Source organism: Rhamphochromis sp. 'chilingali' (genome assembly GCF_963969265.1).
Source record: "Rhamphochromis sp. 'chilingali' genome assembly, chromosome: 12".
Classification (NCBI taxonomy): domain Eukaryota; kingdom Metazoa; phylum Chordata; class Actinopteri; order Cichliformes; family Cichlidae; genus Rhamphochromis; species Rhamphochromis sp. 'chilingali'.
In genome coordinates, this window is record NC_137939.1 from 32,460,440 (window position 1) to 32,474,296 (window position 13,857).

Here is a 13,857-nt window from a genome sequence, read left to right on the forward strand (position 1 = left end):
CTGGTTGGCAGAGGACGGCACCTCTCTGCGGAGTATTTACAGCGGTACGAAACCTGCCTTTACAGGGGCCACAACAAATGGTTTTCATTACCGGGTTTTTATGATCGCAGAAATGGACTGCGGAGCATACTTTGAATCTTTTCACATGTGAGCGATTTATTAAGGTCACCGTCTGGAATCAGACTAAGCTGCTTTAAAGTTTACACAGGGAAACGAGGCTGCACCTGAACATTTTCTTTTAATTGATTATTCTCATGGTTATATAATCATGATTTGGTCTTTAAAAGCTTATTGTTACAATTACAGTTGCTTAAAGAACAACTTAAAAATGCAAAGGTAATCATTGATGTCATTAAAAGTGAGGAGGCATTGGAGAAGCCGAAACACATTACTACTGACTGGCTTTTAATACTGATTAAAAAAAGGCTTTTGTCTGCTTTGGTTTGTCAATAGATTGATCTGAAGGTCAAAGTGATAACAATGCTACAAAGAGCTGTTCTTGCAAAGGCAGATGTTACAATGTTTCAGATTTTTAAAGTAGTGCTGTCAGCGTTAATCTAGATTAACGCAGGTCACCCCATGCATCGGGCTGCACGGCGCTAACGCGTTAACAAGCTAAGCGCGCTCACGTGTTGCAGCCCCACGCACGGGGCGATCCGCGTTAACTTGTTAACGGAGATTTGCCGCGTTAATGCGGTTGTGACGTTAACGTCATTTTAATTAGATTAACGCTGACAGCACTACTTTAAAAAGAAGGGTTTTCATCAAGAGAAAGAGAATGAATTTGCATAAGTAAAAATAATTGTAGCCACAATTATGTTTCTTAAAGATTATGTATATTAAAATGATTTTCAACAGGGCAAATAAACCTGCACATTGCCTTGGTGGAGGCATATTTAAGGAATATTTAGGAGATTCTTGTGTCCTTTTCTTTATTTTCTGTCTTGTATATGAGGAGTGATCAAAAAATAAATGCGACAAACCTTCTCTGATTAAAATTTGGATGATCTCATGTTTACAGTCCTGTTGTTAGACATGTTAAGGCAGCTTCCTGACTTGATGCTATTTTTAGTTTGCTCCCTGGAACTTCTGAACGCTTAAATGTGTGCTATCGTTTCCGTGTCCATGAACCTGCCTGGGTCTGGTTGATGTGCATTTCATCATCAGACGGATCAGATTTTTTTTTAATGTTTTATAACCACTCAGACAATTCTGCAGACACACAAAACTACAATGCACGCTTAAAGCACCCTTAGTCGGATTTCAAATATCTATAACTGGAACGAAGAACTCCCTTGTGGTGTCTGCAGCTGAGTATAAACCCAGCGCTACGCTGTAAGCTCTACGATTTCACTGTAGACCTGAAAGTTATACCGGGACCACCATCACATCATATTTGGCTACCTGCACCTTCATCCACTTCGCAAATGTTAAAATCGATTTGAAGGCTTACCATTTGACACACTGTGGGTGGTCCTGTGCCCAGTGCTAATGGAGCTTCATGCACTGAGAAAAAAGGATTTCCCCGACACTCCTTCCTAATGTCAACGGAGCAGCCAGATTTTTTTTCCAGTTTTTACATTGTGTAGGAGCAGTCTCACCTCCTATATTGTTTCAGTGTTGGATGAAGATATTAAACATGGTGAAAGTTTCCAATAAGGGGCCAATCAGAAAAAAGTTGTCCTAAAGCGAGAGGAGCTGAAACGCCTTGTTTCAGGCAGAAGATGAAGTGAGTAGCTCTAACAAGGCCCAGTTTAAGATGAACAGGGATTATTTTAAAGTTTGAATTATGCAAAGATAGTCTGGTCTAGGGCCTGTCGCCCCGTTTCACTGATTGGCAGCAGCTTGGTGTAATGCACCCCTTAAATACGCATAATTATTTCTCTCTTTTATTACATGTAGAAAATGCGTCTTTTACAGCTTGCTTTCTAGATTTCGTCTCAAAAGCACGATTTTTAGTTAACCAAGAAAAGCATCACATTTTTGCGTACGAGAAGCTTAAATAGAGAATATTTTACTTTGTTTGATCTTAAAATTACTGAAGCTGTTTCCATAGAGAGTTGCTGACTGATTGATGCCGCTGACTCTGTGCTCTCTGTAAGCCATTTCTGCTGCACAGCAAACACCATCAGCCAGGCAGACCACAGCCAGCCGGTGATGATGGCTCGCCGGTTACAACTCCTGACTTCCTAATGAGGTCCGACTAAGCCGAAGCTTCATGCAAATTAACACTAAGGTTTTTTTTTATAGCCCCAGCTGTAGACCCCGCACATCCCGGTGTCACATTTCATGTCGGTGGATTAGCACTCTATCCTCACTTGGGGCTGCGCACATTACATTAAACTGTCTGCCTCTCAATGGGCGTTTGTACCCCACGGCTCTGATTTACAGCTCTTATTCAGACAGTTGCTTCTTTTTGCCCAACCACAAATGGCAGCGATGGACCATCTGCTAAAAAAATGTGCCAGATGTTTTCTCAATGAATCTAATAGAACATGAAGGAAAATCACGATTTAGCAGAGCCCACGGCGATGTCTTGAAACTGCTTCTTTTAACCAACAGTCCAAAAACAAACAGTTGGTTTAAAATCTGAGAAATCTGAGTAAAGGGAAAAAAAAGTCTCTCCGCAGGAACCGTGGTATCACTTACACAACCAAATGTCATCTTAACAAAAAAGTTAGAAACAAACAAATTATGCCATCTTTGCTTTTTTAGCAAAGATGTTTTTATCTAGCTGTTTTTGGACTAGTAAATGGCAAAAAGGAGAACACTCTCAACCACTTTTTCTTTAAACTTCACAGGTAAAATATTTAAAGGTTTGATTTTATAGGAAGGGCGATTTCTGTGGATTTTTTTTATTATCAAAAAGATCTGGTGGCTTTATAAGCACAGTGAAACTTTTTAAACACTCATTCAATGGAACAAATGCACGCCTCATATTTCAGCAGTCAGGAATTCAATAACATTGTGATGTCACAACAGTAGGCACTGCTTACTCTCAAAGATCTCGACTACGATAAAGTACACCAAACCTTCCGTTACTGGTAGGAAGACCTGCTTGCATGTGAAGAATTCCCACCCCCTACTTTTGAGCTATAGCCGTACATTTGGAAAGCCGCACAGTTTAAATGTTTAAATATCCAAACTGTGAAACACTGTAACTGTGCTTGAAAAAGGGCTAAGTTTGTAATTATTATCAAAATAAACAAGCATTTTTGGTTGTGTTTTCAAAGAGTACACAAGTAAATTGTGGTCTGTACAATTTAATGAGGCTCTTGATTAAATAAGTATTATCCACTCATTAAATGAGCTTGTTGTGGCTCAGACAGACTCGTTCAACTGCTTGTTAACACAGTCTTTAAATCACATGGCAGCATTTAGTGCATTTAGGCATGTTGATGTGGTCGAGACGACCCGCTGAAGTTCAAACTGGGCATCAAAGGGATTTCAGTGACTTTGAGTGTGTCATAGTTGTCGGTCTGAATATTTCAGAACCAGCTGATTGTCCTTGAAAAAAAATGCCACGTTGATGTCAGAGGTTAGAGGATAACGGTCAGACTGCTTGGAGCTGATAGGAAGGCAACAGTTAATCCATAAAACCACTTGTTACAACCACAGTACGCAGAAGAGCATCTATGAAGGAACAATATGTCGAACCTTGAAGCAGATGGACTACAGCAGCAGAGGATCTCACACGAGGCCACTCCTATCAGCTAAGAACAGGAAACTGAGGCCACGGTTTACAACACACACCATTAGAAGATGTTTCCTGATCTAATGAGTCTCTTGTTCCTGCTGCAACATTTTGATCTTTGGGTCAGAATTTGGCAGAAACTACGGTGGCCCTGAGAGGCCAAACGGACTGCAACTTAAGAAAACACGGGCAATAAGAAAAACGGTGCAAAAGCACACAAAACACAAAGGAAATAGGAAAAACGACAATGGAAATAAGGAAAAACAGATTTCCAAAAGCACAAGGGAAGTGTTTCTGGGGATACAATAACCTGACGGGTTCCCTTCCCTTGTGCCAGTTGAGACCAGTTCCAGGAACCAAAATATGCTAAGAATTGCGCTGGGAGACACTTAAAAGAAGTGAAGGATCTATCGGTTCTGTGAGGAAAGAAAAGATGAGAAGTAAGTGTGTTAGCATAACTATTAGCCTAAAAATCCGTCATCAGTATTATATGAATCATGATAAAACATGCCTACCATGTTTTGGGTTCCTGCAACTGGTCCGTTGGGTTATTGGGTTATTTTTCCTATTTCTGTTGTGTTTTTTCCTATTTCTGTTGTGTTTTGGGGCGATCGTGGCTCAAGAGTTGGCAGTTCGTCTTGTAATCGGAAGGTTGCTGGTTTGAGCCCCGGCTCGGACAGTCTTGGTCATTGTGTCCTTGGGCAAGACACTTCACCTATCGCCTACTGGTGTTGGCCAGAGGGGCCGATGGCGTGATATGGCAGCCTCGCTTCTGTCAGTCTGCCCCAGGGCAGCTGTGGCTACAACTGTGGCTGCCTCCACCAGTGTGTGAATGTGAGAGTGAATGAATAGTGGCATTGTAAAGCGCTTTGAGGGTCTCGAAAAGCGCTATATAAATGCAATCCATTATTATTTGTGTGCTTTTGCAGCATTTTTCTTATCGCTGGTGTTTTCTTAAGTTGCAGTCCGTTTGGCCTCTCAGGGCCACCGTAAGAAACAGCATGAAAACATGGATCCGTCCCGTCCTTAGTACAAACTGAGCTTTATTTACGTGCCACAGCCTACCTGAATATTCCTGTTCTCACCACAGCGTGCCCATCTCCTGATGGCTGCTTCCAGCAGGATCATCACAAACTGATTTGAAGGCAGAATGAGTTCATTATACTCAAAATGGCCTCGTCGGTCACCAGATCTCACTGTAGATACTTCTGCATAAGTATCTCTGTCTTCTGGCTCAGATTCTGGTTTCAGTGTGTAAGTTTTTTGTTAGCAACTGACAGTTATTAGAGAGCTCCGCCAAACTCAAAGAGTTATGATAAGTCACCAGAGGTTGTTAGTGTCATTTGTGGCCTGGGGACCAAAAGGAAAGGGACTGCACTGTTCTGAGAGGGGCGTCATCAGCACCGACATAAAAGCTCAGGCTGTAACTGGGCTGAAACCGAGGGTATAAAAGCATGAAAAAATAATTTCTTCTGATTAAACTTTAAAGACACATTCTGGTGTTATGGAAAAGAAGGTTTAAATCACTTGTTTTTCCCCAACAACAGTCCAAAAATATTTGCGTTTTAGAAACATGCAGCAAATCCTCTCAAGTGACAACTTAAAATGAGGAAGTGTTTCATGTTTCTGCTTTGGAAAAAAAAAAAGTTTCCTTTTAACAGACAACTTTTGTTCAGTTATCGCTCAAAAGAGTCTTTATGCTGGAAAATAGTGTGGTTAATATTCAAATATAATGATTAACTGTGTTGGTGGCACAAAATTGTAATTTGTGAGCAAATAGAAATGACCTCATCAGCTGCTTCTTCTTTGTTCTTGCAATGAATTCTCTGTCTTTCCTGGAGAAAACAAAACATTTGATGACATTTCAACAGTTTTAAGCTTAAACTATGAACGTGTAGAGAGCAACTGTCAGATTAAGTAATTAAAGTAATAATCATTAGCTGATGCCCTAAATGTTTCTGTGGATCATTGATTAGTCGACCGTTTGTTTCACTTCCTGTCTGGATGGTTTGTTTGCTGCTGTTCTTTGTTTTGGGGGTTGGGGGGGTTTCTATGTCATCTTATGTAATCAGCACATGAAGAGCTGCAAGTGTGCGAACGGCGTGTTTGAGACAGAGCTGTCAGACGGCGCCGTGACACTGTCACAGGTCACGTCTCATGTGTTGTTTGCATTGAATTTGAAGTCGGCCACATGACCGTTGCCAGGATGCCTCCAGGAGATGTTCTTCCCCTCGAGTTTCCTTCCATTAAGATGCATTTCTATCACCCTTTGGCTCATGGTTTTTGGTACCATTGAGTTTCTCTGAGCCGCTGCTGAAGATCCTCACTCGAGGGGTAGAGTGGATGGCGGAGGGGGGTTACAATAGGCCTTTTATGTTGTGAGTTATCCTCATTCCCTTGTGTTAGCTTCGGGGTAACATGTGACCAGCCCTCATTCAGGTCATGTCGGCGCTCTCAGTCTTTGACCCTCTTAGAAGGGAAGCTACTCCCTCAATGTCCCATTCATCCCATACAGATGTCTGTGTGTGTTAATGCCTGACACAGCAGCGTTATGACAAACCCCTGACAGCCCTTCATTCAGCTTTTTCAAGTGACATGTTAACTGCTGATGCGCAGCGCTGCGGGTTGACAAGCTTAGGTTTTTTTGTGCACAGGTGCCACAAAGATGCGTTATGTACTGTGTGAGCTGCATGTGGCAGTTAACCATAGACCTGTGTTATTTTTATCAAGTATATTAATAAAACATTGCTGATACAGAAACCCTGAAACCCATAGTGTGAAAGGGGAAGCATCTGAATCGTTCAAGAATCTTCTTGCTATAATCTGAACGAATGTGCAAGGATTACTAACATTAGTATGTTTAATAAAACATCTGTATATCTTATGTTCGGTTATATTTGAGTGCCTGTTCAGGTGTCTCTGTGTTGCCTTCATTTAAAGTTGCCTTCTCAAACATTTGCAAAAACGGTCGTTCAGTCGGCAACATGAAGCATCAAGTAGTCGTAAGTGCATGTTTGGAAAAATTTGACTGTGATTTCCTATCACCCACCTTTTCCTCCACCGGAGATATCAAAGAGGGCACCTGACTTCCCTCTGAGCTCGATATGGTAGTGCTAACACTGCTCTGTCAGACCTCCACAGGTAGCGTGACTGCAGCACTCTCACAGCTGCTGACGAAAAGTATCTCTACACATTAAAAATATCTTAAGGCTTAAGTGGCACCAGGGTGGTGGGCATGTGCCAAATTTACCTGCACATTTATCAGTTTATGCCTTGCTTTTATTTTGAAAGTCCAGTCGTTTCTAGCCATCTAGATGCAGTCCTTCCTGTCAAGTATACCAGCTTATTCACTGATCGGGCTGCTGTTTCTCTTCCTGTGGCTGGACATACTCAAACTCCTCTGGTGACAGGACTGTTCTGCTCTTTAGATGATCTTCAAGCTTTAGGTCCACACTTCTGGCTAACCGCAACACCACGCAAGTTCTCCACCTGCTGAGGCAACAAAGCAGAGCATTGGGTTAGAGCCTTTTAAAGTTAAGTCTCCCTTTGTGTGTCCATGATTTTCTTTTCCAATTTTTATCTGGTTGTCTCACAAGCAGTGTTGGTCAAGTTACTTGAAAAAATTACTTCCCCAAAAAAGTAATCCTGTTACTTTACTGATTACTTATTTTCAAAAGTAATTAATTATGGTACTTAGTTACTTTTTAAAAACACGATTTAAAACCTGAAGAGGTGATAAAGTGATAGATTTTTCAGCCCAATTCTACTTTTTCTACATAATCCATCATACAAAATGTAATCAAATGGAAAAGTCTCTTTTTAAAACTTGTTTCATTAGTTTTAATCTTTTAACTTTATGCATCAAGCAAAAATTTAATTATATGCAACATTCTCTGACTTGAATAAATTAGTTTAACATTTAAACCTATTTTCTGCACATAAAATAAAAAATTTTTTTGTGTTTACACTCAGTCTTTCAAATAGATGCAAGTAAAACACAGCAGAAAATAAATAAAGTCAAAGACTCAGCGGTCCTGTTGCTCTATTTTCACCTGTAAAGCAGGAGTGGCATAGGCGGAGGTTTGCCCTGGTGCAGGTGTGTCGCAGCGGTCAGTTGAAGAATCCGCGAGTTTCTCTGCGAATTTCCCATTACGTCGTTGCGCACTCGGTGCTTGTTTAGGGGGGTTTTTCGGTGTAAAAAGAAGTTTTCTTCCCACGCACAACGGACGCTAATGTTTTTGTCACTTTTTATGGAATCAAACTCAAAGTAAGGTCAGTACTTCCACGCTTTAAACGCTGCACGCTCATACTCTCTCCGCACTCGATATATGATCCATTGTTGATCTGCACACAGCTGTTGCCATGAACGTCGCACTCGCTTACGTCACTGTCATGAGACATCCTCGCAAAAAAATCACGGTTTTAGTAACGCAGTAACGCAGCGTTCCTACGGGAAAGTAACGGTAATCTAATTACCGTTTTTGCAATAGTAATCCCTTACTTTACTCGTTATTTGAAAAAAAGTAATCGGATTACAGTAACGTGTTACTGCCCATCTCTGCTCACAAGTCTTATAAAAATGGGCCAAAGCAGATGAAAAAAGCGGATTCCCTACTGTTAGAGGCATATTGGAGGAATTGTTTTGCCAATTCTCCCACTGGATGCAGTTTGAAAGGAGAAGAAAAGATATGGTGCAATTAATCACCTTTTATGATGACAAAATGAGAAAAATCATCTGAATTTGATGAAGGTTTGAGTATCGTGATGTCCCGCACAGAGCTGCACTTCTCTCCTTTGGTTTGTCATGATTCATTTAACAGGTTTCTTTCTATTGCACATTGTCACTATTTGCTTTACTTCACCAAGTTTTCCACCACAGCCAAGTTTAAAAATGTTTTTCCATACTTTTACTTTTTCCTACTTGTAGCACTTCCTCTAAGCTCTTTAAATGTAAATTTGAAAATAATGGAAGATTTTAAAATAGCAGATTCCTCACCGAGCATCAGTAAAAGTTTTAAAGAGACAGCTCACCCGAAAATAAAATTCAGATGTTTTTTTTTCCTGCCAGCTGTACTGCTGTTTATTGATCTGTATTGCGTGCATCGCCTATTTTAGTCGTTTTAACATAATGCAACTAAATACTGCTCAGCATCAATTTCTCTTTATTAAAATTATGATGCACTTACTCACAAAATCCACAAACCTCATGAGCAGTAACATGTAGGGACTATTTTTTTCTGTCTACATCCGCCAACGAAAAGAAGCGTGCAGCGAGCTTACATCCTGTCATGCTGTGACTCGCAGTCTCATCGCAGGATGAACACTTCCTTCTGCAAAGTGCTGTGATTGGCGGGTGTAGTTTGGCAAAGCAAAAAGAGATTTTGGGGTGAACTGTCCCTTTAACACAAAGAGGAACAACCCAGCTTGATTAGATGGACTCAGATGGCTCTTATCTCATCCTTTTGAAAGACATTAGGCAATCACAAAGTGACACCACAAGCCGTTTACTTCTTTGCTCTTCTGATTATTTAGTAGATTAATGTAATTTTTAAATGGTACAAAAACATACAAGGTCTTCTTCAAACGTCTTGCTTTCTCCAAACAACAATATAAAGATATTCTGGTTGTTGCTTTCAAAACTACAGTTAAAAAGTTAAGAATTGGTCAAAATAAATACAGATTACATGTTTTTATTGCAGCTCTTCAATGATTATAGCATGGGTTTTTAAGGTTTTGATGACTGAGTGCCGGATTGAAGGCCACACATGAAGAATACACACATCAAACAGTTTTTATTGGTTAAGAGAGTGGTGGCTTTTGGTTTGTGACTGTCATTTTGGTGCTGGTTTACAGCTTTTTAACCATTAGTGAGGTAGCGTTTCTGTACCCTAAGTGCATTTTTTTAGTGCTAAGAGTTTAGTCTCTCCAGAGGAGCTGAAAGTAAACAGAAACGCTATTTTTGTCTGTACCGCAGTGTAATGTGAATTGTGAATGAATGTAATGCCCTTCAAGAACCCTGGGAGTTTAGCAGAAACGGTTTAATTGCTCACGTGGTGGTGGGATGATTAGGACGGCTTCTTTAAAGTTTTCAGCCACTAGGCGGACACAGATTAGAGGCTTGGTGGTGAGTACAGACTGGGCAGGACGGCCATATGTGTCAGCAATAAGAGGATAAATCCTCAGTGGACACAAGCTCTTTTGATCTGGGTGATTTTTGATGTGAGGCTCGGCATCTGTCGTGTGTTTTTTTTTTTTTTTTTTTTTTTTTTTTTCTTTGTTGTGGTTGATTCTCGATGATGACCTGTGAAATTTTCCGCAGACAAACAGCTCATTTGAGTTGATAAAGCAGCATTTTTGTCTTTGGGGGTTCCCGTGATTTTTCCATATGGGATTCATGAGTGTCAGCATTAATCTTGGAAAAACAAACCGTCTCATTTCCCAGGAACTGAATCTGGGGCAGCTCTATACTTGCCAAACGGGCTCGGGTGTTTTGTTGAGATTTGAATAAAATTGCAAGTGCCCTGGGGCATTTGATTTCCACTATAGGATGTCTGGTGTGGGGCAAGGTCAATTTGGGTTAGGTGTCTTTTTTTTGTCTGGTTAATTAGGGTCATATTATTACTTTAAATCAGGACCTACATATCTGCGATTTAAAGAGTTGTTTACGGAGGCAGGGATGCTGCAGGGATGTGTTGCCATCCATTATTGCTTTATTATATTATCCTCCCACATTCTGCTCATGAAACCCGTGTTTTCTTCCTCTCGCTGTTGCCGTGGCTCCCAGTCATTTTGTCATCAGACTTGGTTTATTGTGTCTGGTATGTGAGGATGATGTGGCCTTGTTAATAAGGACAGCAGCTGAGTCACACCGGGTGAAAACCTGGGGAGAGAAACCACATCGAGACGCTGTGCCGAGAAACCTGCCAGGGCGCTGACCGGTTCACACAAGACGCTGATTGTGGAAGCCGTGACCCCCCCATTCACAAAGATTGCTGCACAACAGCCACACTGTTAACTCATTAATCGATTGAAGCGATTAATCTGGAACTAATAACTGTTTCAGTTATTTAAAACCAAAAAAACCCCAAACATTTTCTCACCCATACTTCTGAAATGTGTGACCCATTTGGGTTTGGGACTGTTGTACTGAGAAAATAAAGCAGCATATTTTATTAAAAAGTAATTATCAGAGGCTTTCAAAAAAAGACTCACAGTTTAGTTTACTTGTTTAATTTTTAATTTGACTCTTACATGGTGGGTTGGAGAAAAGAGACTTTTTCAGGGAACTTTAATTCTTTCTGTGTTTAAAAAAAAAAAAAAAAGGAAAGAAAGGTTAGAACCTCTAGAAGTTAACTAAAGCTATCAACAGAAGATAAAGAAACAACCACTATGACTGGTTTTGAGCTAGGGTCAGGCTGAACTTGGGAGCAGTAAATCATCCAGGCTAGTCATTAAACCCGGGATTATATATCCGCATCCATGCGTCTGCTAGGGTCCCCTCGGGTCCAAGTGTAACAAATATCTTCACGTAACATAACGTAACTGTACTTTCTTACTTTGAGGTGCTAACACAAATTTATTTGAAGTACTCAGCAAAGTGTCTCGCCCCAAAAATCCCAGTTACTCAAAAAAGAAAAAGGATGTGTTCATCCACCCATACGAGAGGCTTGTGACAGTGTGACCGGATGCAAACAGTCATGCCATCCACATCAGCTGAGCTGTAATGCTAGCGGGCCCCATTTTTCTCTCCTTTTTGGGGATCCACAGATTGTGAAATTCTGGATGCCGTTATTAAATCATGGGTTCACCCCAGTGTCTCCGAGCCAACGCAAAACGGATGTTGCACAACACATAAACATCGGCTACTAAAGTCGATAGATTCCATTTTATTTGTGGCTACACCAACATCGGTGCAACCTTTCTTCTTTTGGTGGGTCACAAGTGGCAACTTCCAGGACTGATGAACAACAAACAAGCAAGCATGGAAACAGATACACAGATAGAGAGAGTCTGCTGAGTGGGGCAGATTACAGCTGTCAAATGAGGAAATATTGATGACACGGAGTGTGTTCTAACACCTGAATGTAGTGCATTTTCTTCCTGCTGATGCTCAGGTTTCCTCCCATACTTCAACTATTGTGTGTGTAATGAAAAAAATGGCTCAGAGACTGAAATGTCAAGGCAACACTGTCTGTTAGAGGAGCTGCAGTTCCTCTAACGGGCACTTGGTTGGCTCTAATGGCCGGTCGATCCCTATAGACTCACCATGTTAAGATATCCAAATTCACAGTTTTAAAAAGCAGTTTTGCCATTTGTGGATCCCCTCTTTTATCATTATTATTTTTTCACAGATATGTTTTTTGTGCTTTTTAGACTTTATTATGAAAGGACAGTTTGAGAGTAGACAGGAAAGGTGGGCGAGAGAAGATTGATTGATTGGTAATTTATTTCAACATGTGAACAATATACAAGTACATTTAGAAAAGAAATAAGAGAGAAAAAAAATACTATACAAATTACATACAAAAAACCATTCTGATTAATTTACATGTTGAAAGGGAGTGGGAAGAAGTATACACTTATTTAATCCCACCCCTTTGCCATAAATTATCAGTGAATATTTAGTCAGCTTCCTTACTGATATAATTTGTAATAAAAATAGTGAACAGATTTCTGATATACTATATACTATAATATCACATCATGAACTTTTTGTTTGTTTGTTTGTTTTTAAATAGAGACATTCACTTAATTTAAATATTTTCCTTTTCTTTATAGATCGAGAAGATCATATTTTTATAACTCTTTTTGAACAGTTTTATGTTTGGACATTGCTTTAATTCCATATTCAGTTTGTTCCATAGTTTCACTCCATGAACAGAAACACAAAAGCCTTTTCTTGTAGTACGTACCTTCATTGTTTTGAAGTTACAAAAACCCCTTAAATTATAACTTCCTTCTTTCAAAAAAAACATACTCTGAATATTACCTGGCAGTTCTTTATTTTTTGCTTTGAATAGAATTTGTGCTGTTTGGAATTTCACTATATCGTCAATTTTCAATATTTCAGACTGCAAAAATAGTGAGTTTGTATGTTCCCTATAACCTGCATTGTGGATGATTCGAATTGCTTTTTTTTGAAGAGTAAAAAGTGAATGTAATGTGGTTTTATAGTTATTGCCCCAGACCTCTGCACAATAGCTTAAGTATGGTGAAACCAGTGAACAGTAGAGAATATGAAGTGATGTTCTGTCGAATACCTGTTTTGCCTTGTTTAGTACTGCAATGCTTCGTGATACTTTGGAATGAATATATCTTACGTGAGCTCTCCAGTTAAGTTTTTCATCTATTATTACCCCCAGAAATTTTTTTTTCACTGACTCTTTCAATATCAACACCATTTATTTGAATCTTTGCATTTGTATTTAAACTACTATTTCCAAATAACATAAGTTTAGATTTATTCAAATTTAATGATAATTTGTTTTTATCAAGCCAGAACTTCACTTTACTTATTTCATTAGTCATATCCTCCAATAAATTCTGCAGATCATCACCAGAGCAAAAAATGTTTGTATCGTCAGCAAAGAGAACCATTTTTAATACTTTGGACACTTTACAGATGTCGTTAATGTACAAGTTGAAGAATTTTGGAACCAAAACTGACCCCTGGGGTACACCACAAGCAATGTCCATACATAAGGAGCAACCACCATTTATTTTCACAAACTGCTTTCTGTCACTTAAATAACTCCAGACCCAATCTAAAGCTACCCCTCTGACACCATAACGTTCCAGTTTTCTTATTAATATATCATGATCTATAGTGTCAAATGCCTTTGTCAAGTCTATGAATAACCCAGCCACATATTGCTTTTTGTCTATGGAATTTGTGATGTATTCTATTGAATCTAATAGTGCCGATGATGTTGATCTGCTTGATCTGAATCCGTACTGACTCTCAGTGAGTAGTTTATGTTTATCTATAAATTTGTCTGTTTTTAAACAGTTTTTCAAGAACTTTTGAGAATTGAGGTAGTAAAGAGACAGGCCTGTAGTTTGTGAAATGGTGTTTGTTTCCAGATTTGTATAGAGGTATAACTTTTGCTATTTTCATTCTGTCTGGAAATCGACCAGTTTGAAATGATAAATTACAGATGTAT

General features: G+C 39.6%; 1 protein-coding gene across 1 annotated transcript in view; it reads left to right on the top strand.

Annotated features, from left to right (window-relative positions):
- The window catches only part of nckap5l (NCK-associated protein 5-like), a 58,558-nt gene that overhangs the window by 13,492 nt on the left and 31,209 nt on the right, over nt 1–13,857 (top strand). The gene's annotated exons all lie outside the window — the stretch shown is intronic.